The sequence below is a fragment of the Fringilla coelebs genome (assembly GCF_963513975.1).
Source record: "Fringilla coelebs genome assembly, chromosome: 15".
Classification (NCBI taxonomy): Eukaryota; Metazoa; Chordata; class Aves; order Passeriformes; family Fringillidae; genus Fringilla; species Fringilla coelebs.
In genome coordinates, this window is record NC_140041.1 from 757,812 (window position 1) to 773,553 (window position 15,742).

The 15,742-nt window shown below is 41.1% G+C and overlaps 1 protein-coding gene across 1 annotated transcript in view; it reads left to right on the forward strand.

Annotated features, from left to right (window-relative positions):
* LOC311159691 (A-type potassium channel modulatory protein KCNIP1) overlaps positions 1 to 15,742 on the forward strand; it is a gene marked incomplete at both ends in the record, with an annotated part of 280,379 nt that overhangs the window by 28,957 nt on the left and 235,680 nt on the right. The gene's annotated exons all lie outside the window — the stretch shown is intronic.

Sequence of the window (15,742 nt, forward strand, 5' to 3'; positions counted from 1 at the left end):
AACATAGAGAAATTTTTTAAATTACATTTGAAGTTTGGAAAAAAGAGTCTTATGAATAAAAGTTATTTCTGGATAAAACAGGGTCTGGTTGAGTGGAGTTTTTACCATTTTTAATGCTTATTAATCAAGACTGGATATTTCAAACAGGCAGTCCCTGCTGGCTCAAGGAATAGTCAGGCTTTTAATGAGGAATTAATTGTAAGTGATTTTTGGGTTCTGTGATTCAGGGTTCAAAGTAGAATACAAGGTAAGCCATGCTGAATGAAATTCATGAGTCTTCAAAGTTACGGTTTGTTCTCTGTCTCCTCTCCGTGTATGCCTTAACCCAAATGGCCAAAATAGATTTCATTTCAGCAATAATTTCCCATAATTCTTTTTAAAAAGAGCAATGCCTCTACTTGGAAAATCTTGCCATATCTGTAAATTACTTTAGGAGCTGCACTTAAAATTGCCAGCCTCCAGAACTGCAAGTAGCTATCTGAAAAATTAAAAGGAAATAAGATACATTTCTGGGGATTTATTTTCCCTGTAGAGTGATAATGGAAGAAAAATCATGTGAGAGAAGGTATGTGGCTCTGAAAGAGACATTGTGTAAACATAAGGGTACAAGGATTGTAGATTTTGCTTTGCATATAAAAGTATAAGGAGACTGTAAACATTTTGGCAGTGGCAAGGAACTGAAGCTTCTGGTGTTGTTTTGCGGTACTGCTCTGCAGTGAGTACTTGCTGTTGTCCTTTGGGCACCTTCTGTATCGCAGAGTGTTTGCTCAAGCCTTCTGCTCCTCATGGCTTCCTGTTGCAGGAGCATATTTGTCCAGAGAGTTTAACCCTCCCAAGGAATCCATCTGACTTTCCTGGGATGCTGAAATTTCAAGGAAGTCTGATTTGACCCCACAGGCTACTGAACAGTTTGTTCTTGTGATGTCACATGAATCAAACTTAGTGTTTGCAGGGGTTCTTGCTGGGAATCTGAGTCAGATTATATAAATAATGTCAGCAGTCAAACAGGAGTTATGTAAATTTGCAAACTCTGAACTCCTATTTGATTCTGATGTAAAAAACAGTTCAGATGTTAGAAGGGGGGAAAGGGAAAAAAATAAAGAAGCTGTATCTTTTGGTTGCTCAGAACTCCTTTCTCAGTTCTTGTAAGCTGATCATCCATAAGGGTTGTTTTCACATTAGGGCATAAGAAAAATTCACTGGTTATGAGATAAAGACAATTTAATAAATATTGTTGTTTTATTTCCAGGACTCTCTAATAATCCTAAAGAATCACTGAGCTGTGAAATGAGCACAGTTTTTCTTTGTCTTCAGAGAACCCTGCAAAGTGATTAGCTCTCCTTCCTAACTGAAGCATATTCATAGTGTAGTACATTGTCATATTTAATGGTCTTCATAAAAAGAAACTGTGGCTCTTGAACAAGGAACAGTAACATTTTGAAAATTATATGAGTCAGGAGCACAAGGTGCTAAGTGTTGGTATGCCTACATCAAACACAGGCAAACTTGAGGGCTGGCTGCTTCCTTTAAAGTAGCTACATTAACAAATTGTCTGCTAGATTTGCTGTTAACTGACTGATTTCGTGAGGGTTGAGAGTGTCCTCAGAACATTTTTATACAGATACTTTACCATGAATTTTGAATGGTTTGTTTAGCTTCCAACTTCACAGCATGGTGGTTGTGAAGTTCTGATGAGTCCGTGAGTGGAAGGTAGTGGAAGGCGGTTCCGTGGTGAGCCTCCCCTAGACATGTCATACCTGGAGTAAAGCAAAATTGCTGTTATTCCTCTTCAAAGTCACTGAGAACTCTCTAATTACTGTGTCTTGAAAGTGAAGTTAGAGAGGATTCTTAACTGTTTGCTGCATCCATCTGTCTGTGGGGACACGCTGCTTTCAGAGAAAAGGGGCATGGTTTTCACTAAGAGAGTAAGTGCCTATGTGCTTTCTCAGTATGTGTAATCAGTTCTTAATAATGTTATTCCAGGTAGAGGAGCCCTTTTAAAAAAAAAAAAAATATATAACCACAATCACAAAAAACCCCAACCCACAAAACTCATAAAACCAAACAAACTCTCAACACAAAGTGAACTTAGAACTGTGGATTTAGAAATATTACACAATATTATTCTTTATCCTTGCTTTATTAGATAGGCAGAAGGCGGTAACTCCTTTGCCTAGCAAGGGAGAGGTGATCAGTTGTGGGAAATGACGCTCACTTAAAAAATTTCAAAGGTTTATTCAACCTTAACAAAATACAACAAAAGACTGAATAAGGAAAAATTTACAGCACTGAGACCATGGAATTAAACCAGCATGTGCTCGTCTACAACATGGATGCTCCACCTTTTGTACCCTGACCCCTCCCAAAGTCTGTCAGTCAACTCCTTATCTGCCATCTATTGGTGGAGATCACTTTCTTGTTCGTTGGAGGTCAGGTGTTGCCGTGCTGCATTTCCTAGTACAAAGCCTGCCTTCCCTTCAAGTGCCCTGGCTACCAAGGCCATCCAGTGACAACAAAACAAGGAGAAGGGAAACAGGACTATGGGGACAACATATCACAGTAACGTAACTATACATCTGTAAAACTTCTCTGAACATACACATAATATTCATCCCTTAATTGTGAGAACCAATCGCATTACCCATCTATAACCCAGCTGACTGGCTTTGGAGAGTTTCTGCTCTGTTCTCTGCCTAGATTCTAGTCAGAAGTACAAGGGAGGCATGGGGGTTGCTCCAAGACCATGTCGTCTTCCACCTTCCTCCTTTTATCTGCCACTGTGACTTGTGCTATCTCACTGTTACATGCAACAGCAAATTTTCTGCACAGTCAGAAACTGGGGTTGTCTGATTTGGTCTGAGGGTATATCTCAGTCCTGTAATAGGTATTGTTTGAAGCAATATAACTTTTAAAATTTTGTCTCTCCAGTTAGGCTTGAGTTGATGTTGCCTTGGGGAAAGGAATTTTCTTTAGTTTTTTCAAGAGATGTAGAATCACTCTAAGGAGATGGGCTTAACATACCAACAGACTGGGAGTAGCCCAAAGATACCCAGAAAGATAAAAGGCCATAAATGGAACATCAATGGAACATCAGAGGCTATCTGCAAATATCTACTCACAGATGCTGCCTCTGGAAGAGCTGGAGACATCTGCTCTGGAAAAGACTGATAAGAAAATCGAAGAATGAAGATCTAATTTACATCGGTGGCAAGGAGAATTGGATCCAATGGGAAACTGAATATTGAGGGTTGCTCAACTCTGGACCAATGAACTTTGAAACATCACATCTCTATGGGTTTTGACTGTATAAAATTTGGGGGAAAATCCTGCAAAAAAAATGTGTGCTTGAAATATTTTCCTTGGCACATCCTGGCCAGAAAATAAACTAATGCCTGATTCTCTATCATTTCAAATACAGTGCTAAAGGGTTTTATTTTCTCCCCGATTTTTGGTGACAGTAGTGTTCAACAGTTCAGGAATTAGGATTTGTGTCTATAACAGTGGTCCATTGATCCAAATCCTCTCAAAACATAGCACTGAGTTCACTCTTTCAATGCTTTTGACTTCTCAGACCATCAGAAAGGTAACAGTCTTGTGATTCCCTCCCAGATCTGCTGCTGCTGCAGTTCCTAGATGTGTTTTGGCTCTTAATAGAGTTGTCAAGGAATAAAAGTAGCTCTGAGCCTTTTTCCCCTATCAGTTTTTGATTAAGAAGTTCAAGTCTGGTAGAATATGTACCACTCCTCTTCCATGCTCTACATTATGATCAAAATTTAATATGAGAAATGTAGACTAATTTGTCATTAGCTGTCACCTACATATGTTGCTCTAGGGCCAGTGGACATTCAGATTCTAATTGCAGCTTGTTTTGTTGTTCAGCTCAATTGTTTCTGCTGTTTTTAATAAAACAAATCTGCTGAAAGCAAATTGTATCCTCATTAGGACTAATTAATAATTGCCTTATTTTAAAATAACTTCATGTGAGGCTTTGCATAGAACAATAAGCTGAAATTTTATTCAGCTGCACACTTCATGTCAAACATTTTGCAAAGAGAGCCAGATGCCATATAGAAATAGTTCTGCAAACCCTAGCACTTTCTTTGTGTTTTATGCTTTTCCAAATGTTACATTTTTTCTTTATTCAGACTAGCAAAACTTGTGAAGTCTGGTAGGTTGCGTCCTGCTGCCCTGGAAATCAGGGGAAGTAGGAGCTGAAAACAATCATGTCTTAATACTGGTTCTTATAACTTGTTTGCTGAGAAAATTCTGTTTTAGCATTCCTTTGGTGATAAGACTTTAGTTAACTGGGAGCAGAGACAGTGAGGGATCAGTTAGCTTTGCTCTGTTCTTTCAGGTCACACAAGACTTTTGCCTTTTCATCACTATAGCTTTTTTAAACGTTTAGTTAAAGCCTGTAAGACAAAAATGGATTGTGATCCAAATATGGTCCTGGTAGTTCCCATCTTCTAATAGTCAAGGCACAGTAGCTGGAGGAGGCCTGTATGAGGGAGACTGGAAGGGACGCAGCTGTCAAATGATGCTGTGTATCTGCAGTTCAGGCAATTTTGCCATGGCAAGTTTTCCTGAGGAACACTGTAGTTCCCACAGCTTCCCCAGCCACAGGTCATTTGTTGTGCTTTGTCACATGCCCTTGTCATTCCTTGGGGCAGCAGCAAGGATGCAGATCCCACAATCAATTCTATTGGCTGCTGTTTCGAGAGCAGTGGCAGATGCTACCCTGTGCAAAAAGGAGTTCTCTCCTGTTTGTAAAACAAAATAGTGGTTTGCCTTCACTTAGAATTTTTTCTCTTGATCCAAAGTTTTATCTAATTTGAGATCAAATTAGGTGTACCCATTCTATCAGAAAGTGCATTCATTGCATAGGACTAAGTGACACATAGAGTAGAGGCTCCACAACCAGCAAGGTTGTAAAGTTTATTCAGTGCTGGGTACACAAGGGATTGCTCCACCACAAACAGGTGCACCTGCCATGGTGATTTACCTGGTCTTTTACATAAAGACGTTATATATTCAAGATAATTGTGAAAGAGCCTATACATACTCATAACCTTTCCCCGAAAAGGCAAGTTTTATTATCATGAGTTCTGGGGAATAATTTCCATAGTCCCCACCTCTGGCTTCTCCTGATTGCTCTGCGTAGTGCCTTCTGGTGGTCGTGGGCTGGGGGCTTAGGATGAAGTAAGTTCCTCTTCTTTGCGCTGAACTCTGTTCTCACACATGCTCCTTGGACCCTTGGTATTTCTTCAGACCACAAAGTCAGTTGTGGCTGGTTTAAGATGCTCCAGGGAGCAGTCCTTGCTATTATCAGGAACTGTCCATAACAGACCTTCCTCATCCTCTTTATCATGAGAGCTTGCTTTGTTTGTTTGTTTGTTTGTTTGTTTGTTTGTCTGTGTGGGGTTTTTATTTTGTTTTGTATCTAGACAAGTATAGTTGCTTATTCATTCTTGTTATGTATCAGCTGTGGACCCAGCACTCAAAGGCACAAGGCAGGATGTAGAACTTCTAGGGGAATTTGAACTTGTCCTGGTGGTTGTTTTTGATCTGATCTTCACAATTGGATCATATATCTGAATAAAAGAGAAATAACAGCAATGAGAAATTTTGTTTGCTGTGTCCTTTTTCCTGGCACCAAGTAACACATTCATCTGCATACATGTCCTTGGAAAGCCTTAACAGTGCAGGAGTAAGACACTGCCAGCTGCTTTGTTCTTCCTGATGTTTCTTGCAGTGCCTGGTGAAAAAGGACTCTTTCCGAGCATGAAGACAGCTTGGCAATGGGGACAGAAGAAATGCCAAGATGAGCAGTCCTGCACTTTAAAAACTAGAAAGTAGTTTTCTCTTTGTGGTTTCCAGGGACGAAGGGATTTGGGATTAAGTGAGGATTTCAGTGTTGGCATGGGGCATCCATGTTTCATCTGCATCTAGCAAGGACTGCCTGCTAAGGAAAATTTAAGCAAGTCAGGCATGGTTTACTTGCAGTGCTAATATACATAGATCAATCAAGGGTATCATTCATGTCTTAAAAATGCATGCAAAATTTTGTGTGCCCTTGGAAAGAGGGAGAAATCTTGTAGACACTTCTGCATGGAATCCCTGCCACAGACATGCCCTGTGGCTTCATCCATGAGGGCAGTCATGCAGTCATCACTTAGAATCTGCACCTTTAAAGAGAGCAAAACAATGACAGATTTTGGGTTTGTGGCTTCTTCTTCTAACTCCCGAAGCAAGTGGGTACTCGATTTTGAAGTTGATAGTTTGCAGCTTAAGAGAAAGCCTGGTTTGTGAAACTAATGACTCAAGGAAATAGTACAAGGGAAATGTCAGTTTAAGGAGTGGGTGGAATGAAGAAAAAAGGGAAAGTCGAGCTTTTACTTCTTATTCTGGTATCTTTTCTAACTGAAGTGTCTGTTCCAAACATTGCTGAAGGGTGGTTAAGCCAAATTTCCAACCTCCCTATATCTTATTTTACTGTCTCTCAGAAACACGAGTCACCCTGAATGAGAGAAAAAGATGTTGCATCAAGCTTGTGAGTTACCAAAATTACTGAGCTCATATGGAGAAACAGGATTTAGGCAAACAAAATTATTTCTGTGATTGTTCCTCACTATGCTAACTCCCAGAGATGCTTCTGGCTTTTGGTCCCAACTCCACAGTGATTTTGGAGATGCCATGATTAGGTCTGTGAAAAGGCTTTTTCAGTTTCACAGCTGTACCTAGGGTTGTCAGATGGGGAATAATTTTTTGACTGGAGGAAACATGTAATTTTTGTATTTTATCTGCCAAATATAATGCTGTAAAGAAATTTCTTCTTTTAAAATGAGATCTTTTGTTTCAGCATAGAGGTTTTTACTATGGACTTGTATAGAATAAATGATAGCAATAAAGTGAAACATTTGGAAAGGGATATTGCCAAATATTTCAGAGATTTGACCGCATACATTTTATTGGCTGGAAAGATACAAGTGCCATGAGTGATACTTCCTGAGTGTCTGAACCCTCCTCTCATACCTTTTAGAAAAGCCAAGAGGCAGTTTGTTAAACAGGCAGATGGGAGGCTATGTTCTCAGTATGTCCTTAGTTACTAAATGTGCTTTTGTATGAAGAAGTCAGTCTTTGTCAGAACAGGGACTGGGATTCAGGAATTTCTTTTCCCAGGCTGGTGCTGTGAATGGAGGTATTAAGTGTGAAATTGAACTGAGTCAGGGTGAGGTACCTCCAACTTCCTGACATGTCTCTTCAGGTTGTTCTTAAAGCTCAGTGGGGTGTTCCAGATAGAATTTTGTACTGAATTCTACTTAAATGTGATTTTAGAAAACCTTAGTTATATTCTTTAGAGAAGCTAGTAGTTCCAGGAAAAAAAATTTCTTTGGTGTGACATAGCTGAATGTGGGAAAACAACGTGAGACCCTGTGGACATGAAACAGAATACGGTTCAATTAGAAAAAACTATATTATATTAGCATCTTAACATGAGTTATAGCAGTACAGAAATTATAGGGTTAATCACATTTGCTGCTCCTTGGATGGAATGCAGTTGGCATGACTTGAAACCTATTCCAGGATGATTCCCCATCCACACACACCTCCTGAGGGGGATGGAATGTAGGGTAGGGCAGAGCAGAGACACCCTGGCCAGTCTCTGTGGGAATCCTTGCAGGGAAGAGAACTTGATGGTACTTTGCAGCTGATAAACCTAATACCAGGGAAGATAAGGGAATATATCCTACCGCTGAGCCAACAAATGTGGTGAAATACCTCTCCTTAGATGAATTTACTCCATTAAAGCCTAATAATAACATTAAAGCACCCCTCCATCCCAAAGTTCCCTGCCCCCAAGGTACAATCACACTGGGTATGTGCTCTGTGTTCTTTTTGACTGTATTTGTAAAATCAAGAGAATTTTATACCCATCAGTAAAAAAGAGGTGTCTGACTGGCTCGAGTCACTTGAAGCTCCACCTAAACACAAAGAAATAATATAAAAATCATACAAGAATAGGGGGAAAATTAAGGAATACCCCATCATAACTGTTGGGATCAGTCAAGGGGATTAAGCTGGTTTTGCCCCCATAGAGACATCTGTTGGGTAAGAATTATACTTTATGCTTGCTGAACATTTTATTTGGTATTAAAGTTTGTCTGTTTATTCTTTCAAGCATATTTTTACAGTCAGACACTATCACTGACAATCTTCAAACCTTAACCTGTCACAATTTTCTGTTAATAATGAGTCATATTCCATAAAATGTCAGTGTGAATCCTTCCTGGGTGCTGTCAGTCACTGGCAGTGGGGAACACACTCCAATAAAGATGAGATTCTGGCGGTGCTTTTGGAAGTAAGAATGGCTTTATTTTGTCAGCCAATTTATTTTAACTAATCTGCAGGGAGATTAATCTATGGAGAGGACTAGAACTAGTAAATAAAATAAACAAAAAAAAAATCACTCTTACTACATTCTGTTTGGCTTAACTCTGCTGTTACTTGCATTTGATGTCCAGATTGATGTCTACTCTGGGCTTGGAGAAAATCACAAATGCAGTGAGTCAAGATTAATAGTTAAGAAGTCACTTCCCATATCCCAGCTTCTCATTCCTTGATCTGCACAAAGCTAAAGCAAGGTTTCAAAAGTTGTTTTATCAACTATTCAGTTGTTTTATCAATAGCTGACTTAACAAGAAGCTGTACTTTCTCCTTGGACTAAGACTGGATAGGAAAAAAATTATATTTTCAGAGGCTGAAAGAGTTTATGCTTCATGCTTAGAGAGTCAGTGAAGCTCCTAGTCAGTAACCCATAGGTTATTGTCAGCACACTGTGACCTCTTTGTGTGCTAAACAATATAATTCCCTTTTTGCATGTGTCAGGAAGGCCTTGGCAGGTGAGTGTGACACTGTGCTCTTTTAGGACGATGCTGGACTGTCAGTTTAAGAACCAGGAAGGTTTTGCTGGCCTCAGCCATTGGACAGGTGGCAGCAGGAATTATCCAGCACAGTCACGCAATTAGTTGTGTGAAACAGTGATGGCACAGGCCTTGTTTTTCATGTTTCAGAGTGGTGTGTGACTTGAGAATTGTAGGTGAGCCATGCCCAATTCTTAGTCTGGTCTGGCTGAGTGAGGGAAGGTTCACCCTTCCCTCACTCAGCCAGGTGATGTAAGCAAGAAACACATTTTCCTTACTATGCTCCAGGGTCTTAACAGGTCATTTAGACACTTCTCCTTGTAGTTGCAGTAGCTTTTGGCATGATGCTGTACTTAACGCCGTTTTTAGTGTTTTATTAGAAGGCAGCATTAGTGAACAGTGAGGCATCTAGATGGTTGCAGGGAATAGAGGCATAAAAATAAGGAAGTGCTATCATTATGACAGTAGCAGCAGCAGTTGCTGCCAGCCATTATTAGCTAGCTAACTTAATTTTGGAAACAAATTGTCCCCTACTCTGGGCTAGGGCAGTAGGCTGTGTTTTCATAATGTATGTACTATATACAATTTAGTAAAACCTGATGGTAGACAATTTGTTTAGTTGCCATGTGGCATGTGACTGCATAATGTTAAGGAAGAAGCTAAAGTCTTGTCAGCTTTATTTGAACTTGTTCAATTAAGACTGAATGTGTCTCCCCTTTCACATAGGCTGTGATCTTTATCACTGCCTACAGAGGAGAGGGTATGTATTTGTCCTCTCCTGGAAGGACTGGGGCTCCCTTTTTTCCTGTCCTCCTGTGAAGCAAAACTGCCTTAGGCTTGCTAATGTTTGCAAAGAAGCTCCCTTCTTGCCTGATGGTGGTGATGGCAGGATGCTGTTGGTTTCTGCGTGCCAGCACACATTGCCAGCTCATGTCCAGCTTGTCATTCACTGGCTCCCTCAAGTCCTCCTCATCAGGGCTGCTGTCTGTCTAGTCATGCCCCAGCCTGGATTGATTCCAGGGATTGTCCTGAACAACTGAAAATAAATGAAGAGGAAATCTAATTCAAAAAAACAGTAAATCTTTCTACCCTACTGTGAGAGGTCTTCTTGAATCTCTCTTTTTATGTAGTAATTTGGTGGTGGAAATCTGAGACTTCACTATCTCTGTCCTCGCTTTACTTTAGTGCCCTTATGGGGGCAGCATCTGTTGAAGTTTGAACCCAAATGTCTTTTTATTTGAAAATCTGTTAAGAAGATTCTTTCAATCACAGATAGTTTGCCAGTTAATCACTATGGTCCCTTTTCATTCCTGATGAGTTCATACCATGAATAGATGAAAGCACAAGGAGTGTTGGTGATAAGACTTCTTCCTAGCTAAAAGGTGCTTCCTTAAATTCCCCACTGCTATGCAGAGCTGTGTGAGTTGACACAGGCAGGCACCCAGGACAACCACAAACGTAGGGCTAGAAAGCAAAGAGTAAATTTATTTCCTTAACCTCGGGGTATCCTAACCGGGGTATCCCCGGAGCAACTCCTGGGCAGAGGCACCCAGGTGCAGATGCAGGCACCTTTAAACACAAAGGCTGTAGTGGTATAAACCAGGGTTGACTTCATTGAATCAAGAGCATTGATCCTATTGAGGCTTGTAAGGCAGAATTATTAAAACCCTAAATGTTTGCAACATCATGGATTTTTTTTTTTTTTTTTTCCACTCTGGAAGGATGCAAACTGAAGACCTTTTGCAGTCCTCAGTCAAATTATAGACTTCCATTGCTGGTTTTGCTTGCTATTTTAGTTAACCTGCTCTCCTCAAAGAGCTGACAGATGTCATTTGAAAATGTCTCTCAGTGATTTTTCGTCAGTCTTGGAACCTGGAGAGATCCCAGCTAACTGGAAGCTGGTGAATATTGTCTCAGTTTTCAAGAAGGGCAAGAAGGACGACTCTGGAAATGACAAGCCTGTCAGTCTCACTTCAGTGCTGGGTAAAGTTACAGAGAAGATTATTCTGGGAGATGTTGAAAAACACCTGAAAGACTATGTAGTCATTGGTCATGGCCAGCGCAGCTGCTTGAGAGAAAAGTCCTGCTTGTCAAACCTGATTTCCTTTCATGACTTGGTAGCCCACCCGCTTGGTCAAGGGAAGCTAGTAGATGTAGTGGTTTTAGATTTCAGTAAAGCTTTTGATACTGTCTCTCACAGTTTCTTTCTGGACAAAACATCCAGCGCTTAACTGGATAAACACGTCATGGGATGTGTGAACAGTTACATCACAGTTTGGGTGCAAAGTGTGACAGTGGCTGTGCAAAGGGTGACATCAGACCTGTCACTAAAGGGGTTCTGCAGGCCTTCATCTTCAGCCATGTACTCTTTACCATCCTGATAAATGGCTAGGATGCAGGACTAGAAGGGATCCTGGGCAAGTTCACAGACGATACAACACTGGGAGGAGCTGTTGTCTCTCTCAAAGCCATGGCAGCCCTTCAGAGAGACCTCGACAAATCAGAGGGCTGAGCCATCTCCGACTGTATAAAGTTCAGTAAGGGTCAGTGCCAGATTCTGCACCTGGGATGGGGCAGCCCTGGATCTACAGACTGCCTGGTGAATGAGATGCTGGAAAGCAGTGCTGTGGAAAAGGTCCTGGGGGGAAGTTGAACATGAGTCAGCAGTGCCCTGGGAGCCAGGAGGGACATCCATGTCCGGGGCAGCATCAGGCACAGCATCACCGGCCAGGCTAGGGAGGGGATTGATCCACACTGCTCTGCACTAGGTCAGCCTCACCTCAAGTATTGCATGCAGGTTTGGTAACCACAATATAAAAAAGATATTAGGCTATTACAGAGTGTCCAAAGGAGGACAGCAAGGATGGGGAAAGGCACTGAGGGTGTTATAAGTGGGGTTCAATTTGTGTTGAATTGGGGCTGGGTTGGGAATTGTTGTTTTGGGGCGAGTTGATGAGTGTTTGTTCTGGGTCCTGCGGAGGGCAGGTCCAGGGTCTGGTGGGGGCGGGAGTCGAAGGGGGCCGATAGGTGATTGGACAGGGGACTTGCCCCAAGAAAATGATTGGTCCAGAATGAATATCAATAAGGACCAATGAGAACACCGGAAAACAACCAATCAACGTGCGGATCCAAAACCCACCAATCCTGGCCCTGAGAGGGGTTATAAAAAGAGGGTTTCGGCAGGGTTTGGGGTTCTTCTTTTCCTGAGGGGCCTGTTTTTGGGGGAGAACCTGGCGTGTTTGGGACACGGTATTATCTTTGGGTTGTTGCATGGGAGTTTGGGCTTATCTCAAACTCCCCGTCCTCTGTAGTTTGTTTTAATAAACGAGAGCTTTTTTCATTCTCTGGAAAAAATCTGGCCTCGTTCAAATTCATAACAAGGGGAAAGGCCTGTGAGAAGCAGCTGAGGGCACTTGGTCTGTTCATCTGGAGAAGAGGAGACTGAGGGGAGGCTCATTACAGTTACACCTTCCATGTGAGGGGAAGTGGAGGGGCTGGCACTGATCCGCTGTGGTGACCAGTGACAGGACCCGAAGGAACAGCCTGAAGTTGTGTCAGGGGAGGTTTAGGTTGGATACAGGAAAGGGCTTTTCACCCATTAGGTGGCTGCGCAATGGAAGAGGCTCTGCAGGGCAGTGGTCACAGCACCAAACCTGATAGAATTCAAGAAGAGTTTTGACAATATTCTCGGGCATAGGATGTGACTCTTGGGGATGGTTCTGTGCATGGCAGGGAGTTGAACTCAGTGATCTTTGTGGCTGTCTTCCAACTCAGCGTATTCTGTGCATGGAACTATTGAGTGTGCAAGCAAAAGGCAAGGTCTGCACTGGCAGCAGTGTCCCAACATTCACCAGCTCTGTTAGCCTCAAGGCCGTGGTGTCCAGAGAAGCACAGGTAGCATTGTTGCTGATTTAGGGCCTTTCTAAACAGAGACGCAGGGCTTAGTTCAGAAAGAAGATGTTTATTCTGTGCAGAGGGTGCAAGGTAAAAGCTTTTCACAAATCAAGCACACCAATTCTGAAAACTTTACATTAACATACAAATTTTAGCAAGCAAATCATAGTTCATTGGCCACAAATTACCTAATTCTCTTATTAATTAGTACTCGACTTCTTTTGGTTAATGGTTCTCTTGCTACTTATCTGATTAGTCCACATGTTCAATCATTCCCTTTTTTTGAGTCAGTGGGTTTCTTGAGACAGTGGTCTCAGTCTTCAACTGCTGGACTCAAGAGGCTGTGAACTGGTCCCAATCCCTTGCATTACAAAGGGCCTAGTGGCAGGTGACAGCCAGATAACAAGAGACACAGCAGAGGATGATGTCACAACAGGAAGACCCCAAATTATGCAATAAAAGTTCAGGTGGTCTTTTGTTCAGGGTAAGCTATGAGGTCTGTTTCGCTGATAAGGCAAGACCCTATTTCACAACACTATTTTCATTCTCTGTATCTCTCTGTGTGAATTGTTAACTCTTTCTGGCTCTTGAAATGTCAGCATCAGCATAGCTGCCTTTTTGTTGCCGGTAGCAGGCCCTGCCAGCAGTGATTGCATCCTGTCAGTTTGTGTCACGCGGAATGCCATTAGGGCAGGGGCTGCTGTGGCGCCACACTCCTGCACCTGAGCACTGATGTTCCTACTGCAAACCAAGAGCACTCTCCCGTGGACCTGGGCTATACGTCCAGGCTGTGGCTGCCCCGGCACCTGCCAATAGTCCAGGTTGATTTTTTCGATTTTTTTTGGTCATGAAAGAGGATATTTCCTCCAAATTAAGGCCATTACTCTTTTTTTTTTTTTTCACTATTTTTCACAGTGAAATACAGAGTTTCTGTATTTCCATTTGGTTTTGCACATGTAGCTTATAATATTTTATTTTTGTATGTTGATAAAATGATAGGCATGAAGTGCTGTGCTATACCCATCCTCAACCTAATGGATGATTTGGGGCCTCTTAATCTGTTGCAGAGCAGAAGTACTAGAAAAGAGTTACAGGCCCTTGTATAAACATAAGGTCTCCTGTGTGATACTGCTGTTTGGATAAGTGACTTAAACTAATGAATTCTGGTCTTGAGATCTGCTAATCCAAAGGGTTAAATAAATTTTGTAAGCTCCCAAAGGGGAAAAAAAATTTATGCGTGATGATGCAGAAAAATCAGCAGGAAATATGCATTTACAGCATTGAAAATCATGGAGTTTAGTCCAGTTAGTTTATTCCTTAGTAATATGCAAAATTACAGCAAGAGTTGTAAGTGGAACACACAGAATAATAAAATGCAAGTAGAAAAGAAAAAACAAAATTCTTCTGGTTTAGGTGAAATCTGGATGTGCTAAGAACTTGCCTGTGAGATGGGATTTTTACCATCTTCTCTCTGAATCTGTAGTTTGGCTTTTGGAAGTTATCTGCTACTTCTGGGCAAAGTCACATTCTTGTTCATACATGATCTTTTTCTCTATGTGAATACAGTTGCCTGTGTCATGCTGTGCTAAGATACATGCTTGTTATATTGCTGGACTAGAAATGTTGTGTTCAATGGCTCTGAATGAGGTTAAGCTTCCATGAAAGGTACTGACTGTCAGACTGCCAGTTTTTGCTTCTGTGAGATGCCCAATAAAGACTGTTTAATCAAACTCTCTGCAGTATACAACCACTTAAAGAAACGTTTCATGTTGTCTGTGGGATGTTTTTAAAATATAGCAGATGACTTTGTAACCACTGCACAGAAAATAAATAATTGACGATATTTATGGCAATCAAAGTGTAATTTCTGCTTGCATCTTCATGATGGAACATTTAATACAAATAATTTTATTTTCCATATTTGTGCATAGAAAAGATCTCTGTAGCACTGTGGAGTGAAAAATTCTACTGTTAAGAATTTGTTTGTGGGAACTTCATTCCCAGAAATAGAGGCTTGTGAATACTTAATGAATCATTGTAAATTATTATGGAGGCTATATGTGGATGTTGAGTGTTTATTTGCCCAGGCACTCTTTGCTTACATTCTGTGTTTGTTGTTTGGTTATAGCATACCTTAATGAAGCAAATTTACTAATAGTAGTCAAGGACTTGAAAAATAGTATTATGTCCTGACCATTTGGCCATGTTGCAGCACCTGCATTAGTGTAATCTTAATGAACTAGCAAACTGCCCTAATAGGAAAGGAATGATCAGACATGAACAAAAATACATTGCACCATAACTGATGATATGGGTTTGGATGCTGCATAGGTCCTACTTGTATGTGATGAAAATTTAATTTGATCAGCAAACAGCCTAACAACTGTACCAGGCTGCCTGTTGTACCATCAGTAGCTACTGATGCCATAACACTTGTGCCACACAACAGTGGCACAGCCGGGTGGGGTCAGCCTTAATACATGTCTTCTTGCTGCCAGAGGTATGCTGCTAACTCCAGGATCCTTTTGGTTCCTTATGTATTTTGGCTCTCAGGCTGTCAGTGGATTGTAGTGCTTCAAAATTTACGAACACAAAGTAGTGTGCAGAATTAGCAGATTTTCTGATGTGCTAGTGTTCTTGATCTATTTTCCTCTAAAAAGACATAAAGAGAATGCTTTTTTGATTATTGATAAAGCCATCAAAAGAATTCCTTCTTCATCTGAAGAGAAATCCAGAGTTGAAGGTTGCATAACGTTTTTTTTTTTTTGTTTGAAGAGCCTCATTCAAAAGCTTGCAGGCCTTAACCACGTATGTTTGCTGATCAATGGACTACAGAAGACTGTGAAGCTGTATCTATGCCTTCATGACAAAATCCAAAAGGATTTCTTGCATTTTGACTTTTGATATTGTCATTCTCAGGAAACTCA